This window comes from Microtus ochrogaster, chromosome 5 (assembly GCF_000317375.1).
Source record: "Microtus ochrogaster isolate Prairie Vole_2 chromosome 5, MicOch1.0, whole genome shotgun sequence".
Lineage (NCBI taxonomy): Eukaryota > Metazoa > Chordata > Mammalia > Rodentia > Cricetidae > Microtus > Microtus ochrogaster.
In genome coordinates, this window is record NC_022012.1 from 19,354,916 (window position 1) to 19,371,212 (window position 16,297).

Genomic DNA, 16,297 nt, shown 5'->3' on the forward strand with positions numbered 1-16,297 from the left:
GAAACACGATTCTTTCTCTAGAGCTGGTTCTACTCCCTGGTAGCAGCTCTCCTCGGCTGGTATCCCACAACTCTAGCGTCTCCAACATGTGGAGGTCTCCAAGATAATCCAGGCATCAACATCACAGCTTCACACAATGGCCTCCCTAGGCCACCATTCAGGGGCACCCTGATGTGACTAGCCTCAGCGACTTTTCTTAGTCATGGAGGCAAATTCCATGCCCCCTTTTTGTATTCTTAACTCTAGAACCACATGGCTGAAGTTGCCAAGTTCTGGTGCTTATTGGGGCTGAAACATGGCCCCCTTTTTCAATCACACCTTTACCAGTTTTCTGTTTTCCACGGTTTCCGTCACTTCCTAAGCTTGACTGTTGTGGAACTTGCTCTGTAGACCAGGCTGGCCTTTAGATATCTGCTAACCTCTGCCTTACCAGTTCTGGGAATAAACGCATGCACCGCCACACTTGGCTCTAAATTTTTCTTTAATTCCTTTTCACAAGTTGGAAATTCAGCTGCATGGGATCTTGCCCTGAGGTCACCACTCTCTTTATTTTATTTCTTAATATATTTATCTCCTTGAACACAAGATTTAGCTCCATTCCATGTTCTGGTGTTCTTTTTCTCCTCAATCTGCTCCATGTTTTGTATTTTTCCTTGCTTAGCTTGCTCCTTTTCATTATAAATCTTCATTACAGTTACCATTAATAGCCACATGGTGTAGTCTATACTAGGCTGTTTTGATATTTCCTTTGCCTAAGGAATTGGTCTAAAACTCTTCAGTTTAGCCTCAGGTAGACTTTTCAGAGAAGGCCAAAAGGCAGCCACATTCTTCACCAAAATATCACAAGAACGGTCTCTAGGCAACATACTAAAATTCTTTTTCTCTGAAACTTCTGAGCCAGCCCCCCACAGTTCAGATCATCTTCAGTACCGCTGTCTCCCATAGCACTTAAAGCATTCAACTACTTTTCTAACCCACAGTCCCAAGGCCCATATTCCTTCAAACAAACACATGGTCAGGCCCATCACAGAAATACTCCAGTCTTTGGTACCAACTCGTGTCTTAATTAGGGTTTCTATGCTGTGAAGAGACATCATGACCACAACAACACTTTTAAAGGAAAATATTTAATTGTGGTGGCTGATTTACAGTTCAGAGGTTTAATCCATTATTGCCCATGGCTGGGAGTGAAGCAGCATACAGGCAGACGTGATGCAGAGAGGAATCTGAAGGTTTTTACATCGTGACTCACAGGCAACAGGAAGTGGTCTGTCTCAATGGCCATGGCTTGAGTATATATGAGACCCCAAAGCCCACCTCCACAGTGGTACACTTTCTCCAACAAGGCCATACCTACTCCAACAAGGCCACACCTCCTAATAGTGCCACTCCCTTTGGGGGCCATTTTCTCTCAAACTACCCCAGGTTCCAATGCTCAATTTCCCCTGCATTTTCTTATTTACTGGACAGTTAAGACCAGTGGTTCTCAACATGTGGGTCAAAATTATAGTTATGAAGTAGCAATGAAAATAACTTTATGCCTGGGGGTCACCACAACATAAGGAACTGTATTAAAGGGTCTCAGCATTAGGAAGGTTGAGAACCACTATTTTAGACATGCAAAAGGTATCTAATGGAGAGAATGAAGAATGCATATAATTTTTGGAACAATCATGGTTTTAATCTCATCTGTTTGCTGTGATGAAACTGTTTAAGAAAAAAGTATATATTCAGACATTATCACCAGACTTTAAAAGTATCTGTGCTATTTAAGTATTTCCCCAAAATTTCTTTTATGTATTATTATTTTTTTTCTTTCTCTTTTTTTTTTCTTTTATGTATTATGAAGATCAGGGAATGAAAGTTGTGTGGGAAACAGATTAGTTCCTGAGTTAATGTGTATGGTTGACATGAGCACAGCCATGTCAAGGACCCCAGTGCCTCAGACCCAATGAATATGACAAAGCCTTCCTCAAGTAAGGCTCAGAAAAATAACAAAACTTTCCTCTGGCCCAATGAGGAATGCTGATGAACAACTGATCTTTAATTAAGGTCAGCATGTACAAAATATCAGCCACATCTTTCTCCTTTCTGACCTGGACAGCCTGAAACTGCTCCCCTGCAGAGACTGCCCACCAAGACGACTTAGCTATCTCCCTGCTGAGTTGCTGGCTGCCAGTTGACTAACAGGTATCCTCCAACAGAGCCAGCAATTCTACCCAATCCCAGATTTTGTTTTTCACATGTGTCTATCATTTCTTGACTCCTGGGTCTCCCCAATCAGATTTCCAAGACCAAGTCCTTTAGGGCACAACATAGCTGGGAGGATGATTTAGTCACTATAGTGCATGCCTCACAGATACACGGATCTGAGTTCTGTTCCCAGTATCCCCTAAGGCCCTGGGAAACAATGACTGGACAGACTAACAACAACTGGTGGCCTCAGCTACCAGTGAGAGATGTTGGCTTAAAAGACAGTGTTGACCCTTGACCTTCATTAACACCCATAGAAACACACACACACACACACCTACCCTTATATGCCCTGTGTGTGTATTTGCATGAGATCTCACACTAGGATTAGGGATCCTATATTTGAGTCCTGGCAGTGCTACCTTTGGCAGTTATTTTAATTCAGTTATCTCCCTCTTTCCTCAGCTCTAAAATTAATCAGTTGAACCAGATGTCTTTATGACAATTAGTGTTGATCTGTGAAGTGAATATAAATTATAAAGCCCCCAAATATATATTTAGGTCATATACTTTAGAGTTTTGTTTCCGGTCTAAAGTCAATTTTTATTGGAATATTTTATAAGGAAAGGGTATATTGGGATGGTCCCTTTTCTAGGACAGAGTAAACATGACTTTAAACTATTATGTAGGTATATGCTTCTGATTTTTGTCATCAGCACATCGTTCACAGCCCTGATGTGTTTACTCCCGAGTCCTAGAGTTAATTTCTCCTCTAACTGTAACACCGCTGTGGTGGGATAGAGTACTGGTCCACGATCCAGTTAATCCACAGGCTCATCATCACATTCGTGGGAGCTCCATGTGGACAGAGTATAAGAAGTACCACTGTATAATTAAAAAATCACCTTGCAAAACCAAGTATGGTGATGCACGCCTTTCATCCCAGCACTCAGAAGGCAGAAGAAGCAGACTGATGTTGATGAATTCAAGGCCAGCCTGGCCTACCTAGGGAATGCCATGCAAGCCAAGGCTACATATCAAGACCTTGTCTCAAGAAAAGAAAGAAGGAAGGAAGGAAGGAAGGAAGGAAGGAAGGAAGGAAGAAAGAAAGAAAATAAATTACCTGCAGCTATTTGGGCATTTCTCTTACTGTTTCTTAACCCTTTCCTTACAAGGAATGACAGGTCTCTATTTTTAAAGTTACAGCCCACAGAATCCCCCCTCAATCCTTTCTCTAAAAAAAATCAGTCATCTTAGAGAATTTTTAAATTTATAATTATAGATATAAATTACTATCAGTTTAGAAAACAGTTGAGCGTAATAAAAAAAACATATAATATTGCATCCCAGCACTGTGGTGCACATTTAGACTCTCAGCTCTTAGTTAGGGTGGAGGTAAGGTGATCAGAAACTCAAGGTCATCCTTAATTATATAGTGGGTTATAGTGAGTTTGAAGTTAGCCTGCAATACATAAACCCTATCTAAAGGGGGCAGTATACAAACTGGCTATAGCTCAGTGGGAGAGTACTTGCCTAGCACTCATTAGGCCCTTTGTTCAATTTCCAACGTCTCAAAAAATAAGAAAGGCAGAAAACAGAGGGAGAAAAAAAAGTGAGAGAGAAGGCGTTCCTAAGGATCAGAAGCTTTATAGAGTTTGGTACCCCTCTCTCCTCTTCCTACTGAAGTCCCAACTGGAGTCCATAATTTCAGTAGAAAATCTATAAACCATTATTTTTCTTAAATTTAAAAGTATGATCAGGGATGTAGACAGGTGTTAATTTATATGAAAATTATCTCTTTTGGCCAATGCTGTGTTTGAAAAAATATAAATTTTCATTATTGTGATGGTTTGCCTTTGAGCAGCCTCCCTCTCCCGGCAACACCCACCTTTGTCAAGGCAGAAAACCCTAATTTACTGCTATGAGGAATTGTTCTACATTGCCCTATTTACAAAGCAAACATAGTGCTTTCATGATATCTGTCCTCACCATGTAGCCTTCAGCACTTGGCTTCTCAAAATATCTAAATTCACTATGACCAGGGTCATCATCTACTGAGGTGTATAATAAAGTCGGTTTAAAGCGTGTTAAAATTAGGAGTTTCCTTTACTTTTCTGTGTATCACCTTACACCCAAGGACTTCACAGTTTAAAGAAATCGGAGAACTTTCTTTGTTTGTTCTCATTAATATCTCTAGAGTACTTACTCATCAACCGGAGTAATTAGACCATGTCTTTTGATAATATAGGGCATGTCAAATGTTAAGGCTCTGGATAGGTAGAACTTGGTTGTCACATGTATTTATCATAATCCATCTTGCTCCCTGGATCCCTGAATCTAGAAACAGGAAGCGGGAGAGGGCTCCCTGGATCCCTGAATCTAGAAACAGGAAGCGGGAGAGGGCTCCCTGAATCCCTGATCTAGAAACAGAAGGGGTACAGGGAAGAGAGCCAAGACTGGACCTCCAGGAAGATCAAGTACGAGTGACATGTTCCAAAGGGTCAGAGAAAGGGCCAGCCTCAGTGTGAGAGAGCTTAGTTTACCTTGTGGCTTGGCGTTAGCCGTGTGTGGTGAGTGCTCAGGATGAAGCAGGAGCTCGCAACTGTCAAGAGAAGCACAAAGAGAGAGTATTACAGTTCTGGACTCTAGTAGAGGTAAGAAGAGACGACAGAAGAAGACACCACGGGGGATGAGGAATCAGCAAGTAGGTGGCAGAACTGGCAGAGGCTGTTGTGCCCGTTTGGGCACCATGAATGACAGAGAAGGCTGGCACAGGTTAGTGGTAGTTGCTGGGCAGGACAGACCCGGCAGACGAGTACAGCATGTTGTACTGTGACTGAAGAAGTAGAAGCAATAATGAAAAAAAAAAAAAAGAGACACCCAAGTAAGCCAAGGACAGGGCAAGTCAAATGGTAGTAGTGTCAGTCTGTCCAAGTGTCCAGCAGCGTTCAAACTTTTTATCTTCAGCTTTGTGTGTGTTTGTATGTAAGATGAACATGTGTGTTCGAGCACATGTAAACATTATACACATGTAGAAGCCTGAGGCTGATGCTGGGGATCTTCTTCCTCTGCACTCTACCTTATTTTTTTGATGCAGGGTCTTCCAGTCAAGTCCAGACTTAACATGCTGCAAGTTTCTCTAGCCAGTTTGTACTGGAGAACCCTGCCTCTAACTTCCAAGGCTGGGCGAGGCGTGGGCTATCACTGCCACCTGACATCTGCATGGGCTCTAAGGATCCAAACATGGGTTCTCTTGCTGGCATAGCAATCTCTTCAATGGTTGGCCAATCTCCCAAGCCCCAAATAAGCAAAACAAAGCAAAAATGAATACGAGCCAAAGTGAATTTTTATTATGTTTTGTTCTGAAGACATGACCCCACTATGCAGCCTTAACTGCCTGGAACTCACTGTGTATCCCTAGCAGTGATCTTCCTGCCTCTGCTTCCAGAGTGCCAGATTATAGGAATGTGCTACCATGAGCAGCAATGTCAGTTTAATTCTGTGCTTCAAGCACATCTTAAGATGCACAGTGGTATGATAAGTGCCATTTGCTCTTTCTGGGGAAGGATAATATATTCCTTAATTTTGGCCCAGGCATGTTGAAGGCAAAATCATCAAACTTTAAAAACAAAAGCATGAATAAGATCTAGGTCTCAAGGATGTTTAATTGGGAATATTGAAATTCATATAACTTTGTGATAAATACTTTCTAGGAATAACTTATTTCAGCTAATCATGTCTTTATTATCTTCTGAAGTAATTTTACTTCAGTGTAAATAACTATCTAATAGTAATAACTAAATATTATCAAATATTTAATAAATAACTATTTAAATATTAATAATGTTTTCTTCATTGAAAAAATTAAAAGCTCATGTGTGCACTTCTATGTGTTCAGACTAAACATTAAGCATGAGTAAAGCTTTGGCTAACAAACAGATGTCTGGTTCACAAGTTAGAATTTAATATTCCGTTGTGAAACCATCTCATATGCTAGTTTAAGTAAGACTGTGAGCGCCGGCACCTAAGAAGTTAAGTCTGCTTCAACTGTGGCTGTGGATTGCAAGTCTGGTGTCGTTTCCAATTTTTGCCGACAGAAAACTTACAGACTTTACTGAAAGCAGATGTTTAGAATGGGATGGAAGTCTAAGCAAAGCCCTCGTTGATTAATATCTTGTTGCACGTCTTTGATATGATACTAACAAATATTCAGTTATCTGAAGTTGATCTTAAGATTGCTCAACATTATCATGAAAGCATAATTTCTTAAATGATTTGTTCAAAGTGTCTATCAATCTATCCTGGCAGCAGAACCGCATGTTCAAGTTATTGCTGTCTGAGTTACAACAGCTGCCCTGGGAGTCTTGTCTGAACAGCAAGTTAACTGCTGTTCACAGTAATATCTGGTCTTTCCCACCCCGAAATATACACAAAGGATTTTTGTCATTCTTGGCCCTGGGCAGTAGAAGCAGCAGAGCCTGCCAGAAGACTGCAGGCAGAAGGTCCTTCCACCTGTTTCGCGCTGTAAGACAGACTCCCGAATGCGGGGCGGTGTGGAGGGTTGTTTCTGTGAATGGCAGCTGAATGCAGCAGCAGGATCCTTGGCAGTGATGCCTGAGCTCGGAAGCTGGCATTCAGGAGAGCTAAATAGAGAAAAGAAACTCGAGCAAACCACTTCCTGGAACACTGAGATCCTGAATGAGAAACTGAGAAGCACCACATTCTCGCTATTCTTATACCAGCCAAGGTCAGCTTTCCAAACTCCCATTCATTTGAAGTTGCCCCCTTCAAAATACGGTGGCAATGGATGAAGGTAATAAAAGCACTTCCTCTCTTTTCAGAAGACATTAAACGTTACTGTCTTGTTGTGTTTCTGCTTGAGGTTCTTTTTCCATCCTAGAATGATGTGCTACCACAGATTAAGCAGAGTCGTGGTAGAAGGAGTCGCTAGGGGAGACAAGTGACGTGTTCCACCTTCTAGGGACAGAGCAGGTGTCGCTATACCAGCTTGCTCGTTGCATCCTTTGATGTCTCCTAACAGAGCTGGGACTAGTTTTCCCTTGGAAAAGAGAGCTTGGGGTCAAACAATTGCCCAGGCTGAGGGCTCAGTACCCATGAGGAAGGTAAGTGGACTGCAGAGATCTACAAGTCGTAGGCTCTTCATAATCCTCTGTTCACTGTCTGGTGCCTCCTGGACTTACAGTTTCTTTCTTCTTCTTTTTTTTAACTGAGTAACTAATTTTTAATTATTGTTAGTTCAGTGGGTTTGTGGCAGACTTTCATTCTGTAGCCCAGGCATGCTTCAAAGTCTTAGCTATCTTTTTACCCCAGCTTTTCAAGTGTCGGTGCTATAGGCATGTGCTACCATGTGCCCCCACACCCTGCTTCTAGTTCCAAATCTACTCCTGCTCAGAATCCTAGCAGTTGGAAAGGGCAGTGACAAGTGCCTGAGGGGGTGGGGCAGACAGAGGCCAAGGATTCCTCTGGTTATTTTCAGTTTCTCAGGAAGCTTAAAATAGTTTACTCAAAACACAGTCATTATGGGTGTGTGTGTGTGTGTGTGTGTGTGTGTGTGTGTGTGTGTGTGTTTATCTGAGACAGGGGTTCACATAGCCCAGGCTGAACTTGAACTAGCTTTATAGGAAGGGATGACCATGAACTCCTGATCTCCGTGCCTCTACATCCAGAGTGCTGTGATATGCCACCATGCTGGGCCCCAATTAATTACACAAAAGAAATCTCAAACTCTTGATTATTTGTTGGAAAGATGAAATGCATTAGTATTCAAGGAAGATGTTTGCTCAGAAACAAGACTCTTCTGTGGGAGTATCTTAAAAGGTTTTGGTGATGAATTAGGAGAAAATTGGGTACGAGATGGAATTTTTGTAAAAGTTTACATACAGGGGCAGGATTTGGCCATGCTTCCTATCTAATCCTACATCTGGCAAGCTTTAAAAGGGTGTTCTGGGAAGGGCTATGCTGTATGGAGAGCCTATTGTTGCTGAGTCCTTGGTGCTTCTGTCACAGACTCCATTGGCTTGAGTTGCCAGAGGAAGTAACTAGGATGCAAGAGCAGGAGACCATACTGGATCTAGGGAGCTTTCCCTTAGAGCTGTGGATTCTTCAGAGAGGCTTGTCCAAAGAAAAGACAATGAGCCGCAATAACAATTGGCATAAAAGTACATTCGTTAAATTATCTGACACCTTTCATGCTACATCCTAGGAATATAAAAAGTACTTGTAGGTCTCTTCTACTTTTCCTGGACAGCAAGTCACCAAGGTTACACCCAAACTGCTTCCTTGACAAGTTTCTTTCTTCCATAGACCCCCAAGTTCTTTAGGTGCTGGGCAGCTGACTTCCCCAAACAATTGCTATAAACTACAACTTAAAATGATGTTACTCAAAAAGTCTGATTACCCTGCCGTCCTCTAGGGTGCTGTCATTCATATCCTGTAGGAAAAACCAGCAAAGGAAACAGTCCTTTCCCTGGAATGCCCAGCCACCATCTGTCCAGCAAACAGACTTGGCCCCTTCTCCACTTTCATTGTTTATTTTGGCTTTGTAAATTTCTCCCAGTAAAGCCCATGAGACTTTGTGGAATTCGTCCTCAAACCATAAGTCTTGTTTTAGGGTGGATGGTAAGCTCCAAGAGTGCAGCGCCTCAGCTGCCAGATGTCAGCACTGTGGGAAAGTGGGTGAAGCTACGTGGGATCTCTCTGTCTTCCCTTGTACACCTGCACGTAAAGCTAAGACTTATCTCAAAATAAAAATTCTAAATAAAAGCAGGCAAATGTGTCCATCCTGTGCTTTTTTTACTATGCCACTTTCTTCCTTCTGAAATTAGAGTAGTCGATCAAAGCCCACACAGGACCACCAACTCAAATTCTTTGGCTTCCATTACATAGACAGAAGCAGGTCTCTCAGGCCTTCCCGTATGACAATTTTGCTGGTTTAAGGGTAAGCAGTAGGAAAATACGCTATCTAGATAAATGAAGATGTGAGGATGATAGACAGTCTCATGGCTCAGCGTTCGTGACTGAGGACAGACTTCATGCTCTTGCTCTCCCTTGCCTTCCTCAGAACGCCAATCTATTGGGCTCAGAGCTCAGCAATGCAGCAGCTCTCGCGTCGTGTTCCCTGTGTGGCGGTGAGCAGTATCCTGAGTCTTGTTTTAGCAGCAGGAAACACTTGCAAGTCTTCCCATCACTCTCCTTCCCATGCTGCGATGTTTTGTTTGCTGTTCGTTTCTTGAGACAGGGTCACATTGTGCAGCCCTCGCTGGCCTGAAACTCACAGAGATCCTGCTGAGTTTTTGAGACACTCTTTCACTAAACGTGGAGTTTACTGATTTGGCCAGTCAGTCTGGCGTGACTCAGCCTTGTTACAGGGGCCAAGGGTCCAACTCCAGGTTTCCACACTCCTGCAGAAAGCATGCTACCAAAGGAACTATCTCCCTAATCCCCCACCTAAAGTAATTGTTGTTTTATTGACCAAGATCAAGTCACAAGAATCTCCCCGAAAGTCCCTAGCCAAGGATCCCCACTGACTGTAAGTGAAGTCCCAAATGGGGGTGGAGTGGGGAGGAAATGATTATAACTGAGTTGGGGACAAATAGGCAGTGGCCTGCTGGTAAGAGCAGCAACAGGACTTAGGTGTGTGAGCCATTACCCAGGAATCATGGTAAAGGTTCAGGCCTGCTCAGAGATAGTGAAGATGGAACAGGCACTTGGGAACCAGAATGACTGGCAAGCACACACATTTGTAGACTGCTTCTGAGCCTGCATGATGGTCCAGCCTGTCAAGTAGGCCCGGGTATGCTCCCCTCTGAAGTGTAAGAGTAAGAGACTGTCATTGCTGAAACCCAGAGAATTAACACATCCAGCAGTAGTACATACAGGCTTAGCTCAAAAAGCCACAGAGGTTATGTGTGTTATTAGCTATTCTGTTCTGGAAATTTGTTTCATTTTGACTTACATGACTTGCATGAGGCTATGGTAAAATGAAATAATATTTATTGTTTGTGGTGGTTTAAATGAGAATGGTCACCATAGACTCATATGTTTGAATGCTTGGTCCTTGGTGGAACTGTTTTGGGGGGAATTTGGAGGCGTGGCCTTGTGAGAGGAGGTGTGTCACTGGGGGTGGGCTTTGAGATTTAAAAAGCCCATGTCGATGTTCTCACTCATATTTGGTTTCTAGCCATAAATAAAGGACATTGAGCCTATAATTCGTGATCCTAGAGAAGCTAAATAAGAAGGTGAACCCAAAGAAAAACATATAGGCATCCTCCTGAATATTAACCTTCATCAGGCGATGAAAGGAGACTGAGACAGAGACCCACATTGGAGCACCAGACAGAAATCTCAAGGCCCAAATCAAAAGCAAAAGGAGAGAGAGCACAAGCAAGGAACTCAGGACCACGAGGGGTGCACCCACACACTGAGACAATGGGGATGTTCTGTCGGGAACTAACCAAGGCCAGCTGGCCCGGGTCTGAAAAAGCATGGGATAAAACCGGACTTGCTGAACATAGCAGACAATGAGGACTACTGAGAACTCAAGAACAATGGCAATGGGTTTTTGATCCTACTGCATGTACTGGCTTTGTGGGAGCCTAGGCAGTTTGGATACTCACCTTACTAGACCTGGATGGAGGTGGGTGGTCCTTGGACTTCCCACAGGGCAGGGAACCCTGATTGCTCTTTGGGCTGATGAGGGAGGGGGACTTGACCGGAGGAAGGGGAGGGAAATGGGAGGCGGTGGCGGGGAAGAGGCAGAAATCTTTAATAAATAATTAATAATAAAAATAAAATAAATAAAAATTAAAAAAAATAAAAAGCCCATGTCAGGCCCAGTCTCTGTCTCTGTGGCTCTGTCTCTGCCCCGCCCCCTCCTCTCAACCTTATAAGCTCTCAGCTACTGCTCTAGACCATGGCTGCCTGCCTGCTGCCAGATTCACCGCCTTGATGGTTATGGATTCACACCCTGAAACTGTAAGCAAGTCCTGAGTTGAATGCTTTCTTTCAGACATTGCCTTGGTTACAGCATCTTGTCATGGCAATAGGAAAGTAACTAAGACAATGATATATAGAAAAAGACTTTTGAGACAGGGTCTCATCATATAACCCAGGCTAGCTCACACCAAATATATATCCAAGGATGACCTTGAATTCCTGGGCATCTTGCCTCAGCCTACCAAACTCTAAGGTGGTGGGCATAAGCTACCGTGGTGGTTTGCATGAGAAATAACCCCACAGGCTCAGGTATTTAAGCAAATGGTCCCCAGTTGGTGGCACTGTTAGGGGACTTGGTGGAACTTTGCTGGCGGAAGTGCATCCCTGGAGCAAGCTTTGGGAGTTGATAGCCTTGCCCCACTTCCTGTTCGCCCTCTCTGCTTCCTGTGTGCGGTTCTCTCAGTTTCCTGCTCCAGCTCCTGCTGCCATGTCTCTCCGCCATTATGGCATCTGTAAGCCAAAAAGATTTTTTTCTTTTGCAAGTTGTTTTTGGCCAAGGTCTTTTATCACACCAAAGTGCCTAATACAGGGCTGAGAGATGGCTCAGTGGCTAAGAGCACTTGCTTGCTGCTCTTGCAGAAGACCCAGGTTCAGATCCCAGTACCCACATGGGGGCACACAGCTATCTCTAACTCCAGCTCCAGGAAGGACAATGCCCTCTTCTGGCTACTGTGGGCACTGTGTGCATGTGGTACACTTACATTCAGGCAGGCAAAACACTCACATGCATAAACACATTTTTGTATCTTTTTTTTCCAAGACAGCGTTTCTCCCTAGCTTTGGATCCTGTCTTGGAACTATCTCTTGTAGACCAGGTTGGCCTCGAACTCACAGAGATCTGCCTGCCTCTGCATCTGAATGCTGGAATTAAAGGTGTGTGCCGCCACCACCACCTGGTGCATAAATACATAAATAAAAACAAAAAGAAATAACTGACACAGCCACTTACTATGTTAGGCTAAGAAAAATCTCTTTTAAATAAGCACGTGTAATGTCTGCCTTTCAAATTATTTTTTCCTAGTTATCTAAGAATCCTTTTTGTTTGTTTGTTTTAATTTACTCCCCTTTTCTGACATAAGCATAATGCCCAGTGGAAGGATCTGGGGGAACAAGATGGATCAGAAGATATAACAGCATTCAGAAAGTACACAGTAATCCGTAAGTAGTAACATAAGGGGTATTGCTGCATGCTCACTGAGGCAGACTGACTGACATCTGCTGCCTCATCACCTGCTATACAGTACATGACAAATAAGTACTAATTGAATTACTTTTCACATATGTGTGAACACGTTGCTGGGCTTGTAGATGTATGTGTAAGTATGTTTGCGCATGTATACATGCGTATGTGGAACCCAGAGACCAATCTCAGTTGCTCTTCCTCAAGTGTCATCCATCTTGATTTGGGCGGACAGAATTTTCACAAGAACTTGGGGCTCAGAAAATAGGCTATCCTGCCTGGCCAGTGAGCCATGGGATCTCCTGTCTTTGGCACCCAGTGCTGGGATTACTATTACATACAACTTCACTCATTTATTTTTAAGTTTGTTCTTTGGCAATGTGCATCTAAGATATTCTGACTACTCTCACCCCGAGCTGCTCTTACTTCCCTTCCATCCCTACCAGCATCCCCTCTTCCCTATCAATCTCTTCCTCTGATTAATGTCTTTTTGTTTTGTTTTGTGACCCACCGTGTTTAACCTGGCTTTGGGACTATTCAGTGAAGCTTGATTGGATAACAATGGGTCTATAACAATGATTTCCCCTCTTCCGGAATCTATCAGCAGCCCCCCGAGCCCTTTCCCCATCCAAGCTTGAGTGTTGACAGGCCCATTCTTGTGCAGACCCAGTCAGTGTGGGTAACTGTAGGTGTTGTGGGAACATGATTGCCATGGCTGTATCCTGCCTAAAAGGTGGCATCTTATGCCTTTCTCCCTGTTTTCAGGCTCTTACCTTCTTTCCATCCCCTCTTCTGCAATCATCCTCGTGCCTTAGAGGGAATTCTGTAAATGTCTTCTTTGTAGCTAAGCACTCAACCATCACTTATTCTCAGCACCCAGAGCAGCCATGAACTTCTGAATTTACCTCTGATCAATAGAAAAGGAGGCATCTCTGATCAACTGTGATTAGCTGTGTGCTGGTTAGGTTTTAGTCAACTTGACACAAAGAGAGTCATCTGGAAGAAGGAACCTGAGTTTAGGAAATATCTCCATTAGATTGGCCTGTAGGGCATTTTCTTGATTAATTATTGATGTGAGAGGGACTGTTGTGGATGGGGCCAGCCCTGGGCGGGTTGTATAGAAAAGCAAGCTGAGTGAGCCATGGAGAACAAGCTAGTAAAGCCCATTCTTCCATGGTCTCTGCTTCAGTTCCTGCTTCCAGGTTTCTGATTGAGTTCCTGCCCCGACTTTCTTCAATAATGAACTGTAACCTTGGAGTTGATGAAGTGAGCTATTTCCTTCCCAAGTTGCTTTTGTTCATGGTCTTTATCACAGCAATAGGAGCTGAGGGTAGCATTTTTCTGTGGGTACAAATGTAACTATTTACCAAGTAATTTGATGCTATGACAGCTTAGCTAAACCATGGTAGTAAGTATTTACTTAGGGCCTATGACATTCCCAATAATGGGTACTTAACTGAGTTTGTAGTACGAGGCATGAATTTCCATGTAGAATGGACTGAACAGAGAGAGTGATTGGTTACTCCTGTAACAGCCCTGCCGCTATTACACAAGTGTGCACATCTCTCCCTTGGTGGGTAGGTATTGTAGTTCAAAGGATCCACAGCTCAGTAAGACTTTAGCTACCTTTCCTCCCCAATAAGCTCACATATCACCATCCAGCACTATGAAAGCTAGCCAGTAAGAAGGGAACCTGTAGCTCAGTAACAGTTTGACTTCTTTGTGTCTTAGGGCTAAGACATGTGCTATTTTCAGTAATAAGGTCTTATCATCTAGCTCTTGGGGCAACCAAGAGGATTTGCAGGGGCCTATATTATTTGAGGGCCTTAGGGGCCTTCCTGATCAACAACTTATAAGGAGATGGCCAAACCCATAATAAAGATTTTTGTTTAATAATCCATAGCTTCAAGATGCAGCATATATATATATATATATATATATATCCTTACAAGTTACATATTTTAACTGGGTTATAAAAAAGTATACTTCCAAATGACTACATACATCTTTCTGCTCAGTTTATTATTCCTTCTTGCTTCGTTAACTCCCCCATCTAATCCCCTCCCTGCTTAAATTCACCCCAGCCTCCTCTCTCTGATTTTATATTAGATAATGCATTCTCCTAGCCCCCTTCCACTAAGTTACCGCTACCATGACCTCTTTCTGTATTCCTGCTTCTACAGTATTACAGATTGAACACACAAAATTAGCGATTCCCAGCTGGGATCCACATGTGAGTGGGAATGTGTGGCACCTGACTTTTGCTTGGGTTTGAGGACCAGACTCAGGTCTTTGTTGTCTGTAGCAAGAACTTTCAGACTGAACTATCTTCTCAGTCCCTGACTGAGTTTAAACATTGCTTGTTTAATACTGCAGCACAGAAATCTGCAGGAGACCCTTAAGAAGAAAAGAGGAAACTGTCATACGCCCCACATGAGTGTTTTGAATGCCACAGGTAATTTCCATCACATAAGTCACTTGCAGAGCAACAAATGGCAGATGGGCTTGAATCCCCCAGTTCTGGCATTGCCTTCTTCATCCACATACTAAGGGAAAGAGGAATCGGGACTGTTATTCAGCAGTGAAAATCCTGCCAATAAATTACATCTTCACACCTCCCTCCTCAGAGGAATTTTATTCATGAATCTGAAAAGACCTATAGAACTGTTTCATCTTTAGAATTTTCTTCTAATTTCTTATTTTCATCCCTCTTTTCCTCCTTTCCTGTTTCTTTCCCTTGCCTTTTGCTCTGTCTTTGGATTTCCTCTGCTTTCTCTCCAAGCGCTTAATCTCTTCTGCGTCCCCTTCCTTGTATCACAATTCTTTGAAATGAAAAACAGATTTCAACCTTTATTAAAAGAATTTGTTTTTTTTCATAGTTCCCTGGCCTTCACAGAAAATTATTTTCTCACCTTGAATTAATTTTCATAATAATTATCAGCAGATTAGAGGATCCAGATATCTGTAAGTTGAATGTGTTACGAGAAATTGAATGTTGACTATATTAAAGTTGTTTAAAGACTAACATTTATGCTATCTGGCATCTACTCTTTGGAAATGGCATTTAACTTGATGCCATTTATGCTGGGAATTCCTACAGTTACAAGAACCATCTGTTTTATGGGCTTCCTTTATCTGTATAGACATTTCCTGTTCTGTTTTCTCCTTCCCTCAAGACAAATTACAACTTATGTGTTATTGGTTTGGGGTTTTATTAGTGAGAAAGAAGGAGAATGCCTTTTTTTAAAAAAAATACATAAATCCAAACATTTGACAAGTGATGGAAGAAAGAAGTAAGCCATGAGTTATTGGCCCTAAATTACATTGGCAAGTTTGTGCTTATCTGTCTGACTGACTTGTCTTTAAATGAAAATGTGTAGTGATGTTTCATTTGTATTTTAATAAATAAAGCTTGTCTGAAGATCAGAACACAAAACAGCCACACTAGTCAGCCATATAGGCCAGGCAGTGGTGCACGCCTTTAATCTCAGCACTGGAGAGGAATATAGGGTGGGATAAGACAGGAACTCACTGTCTTTTAGTCTGAAGATTTCATAGAGGTAAGAGCTCTCTAGTGGCCTGGCTGCTTTGCTTTTCTGATCCTCATGTTGAACACCAATATCTGTCTCTGGGTTTTTATTATTCATGCTACAAAAATGTCTCTTCACTTAACTAACTTAAAATTAGTTTTTCAAAATTTTGTCAAAACTCAGTTCTCTTGTGTCCAGTTAATGTGTATATTCTGTGTAATCTTGGGACCACAGGTCTGATGTTAACAATACCGGATAACACCTCAATAGAGTTTCCCAGTGCTGGTACCACTTGTCTAGAACTATTCATGTGTGCGTGTGTGCATATGTACGTGTGTGTGTGTGTGTGTGTGTGTGTGTGTGTAAGAGAAAGAGAGAG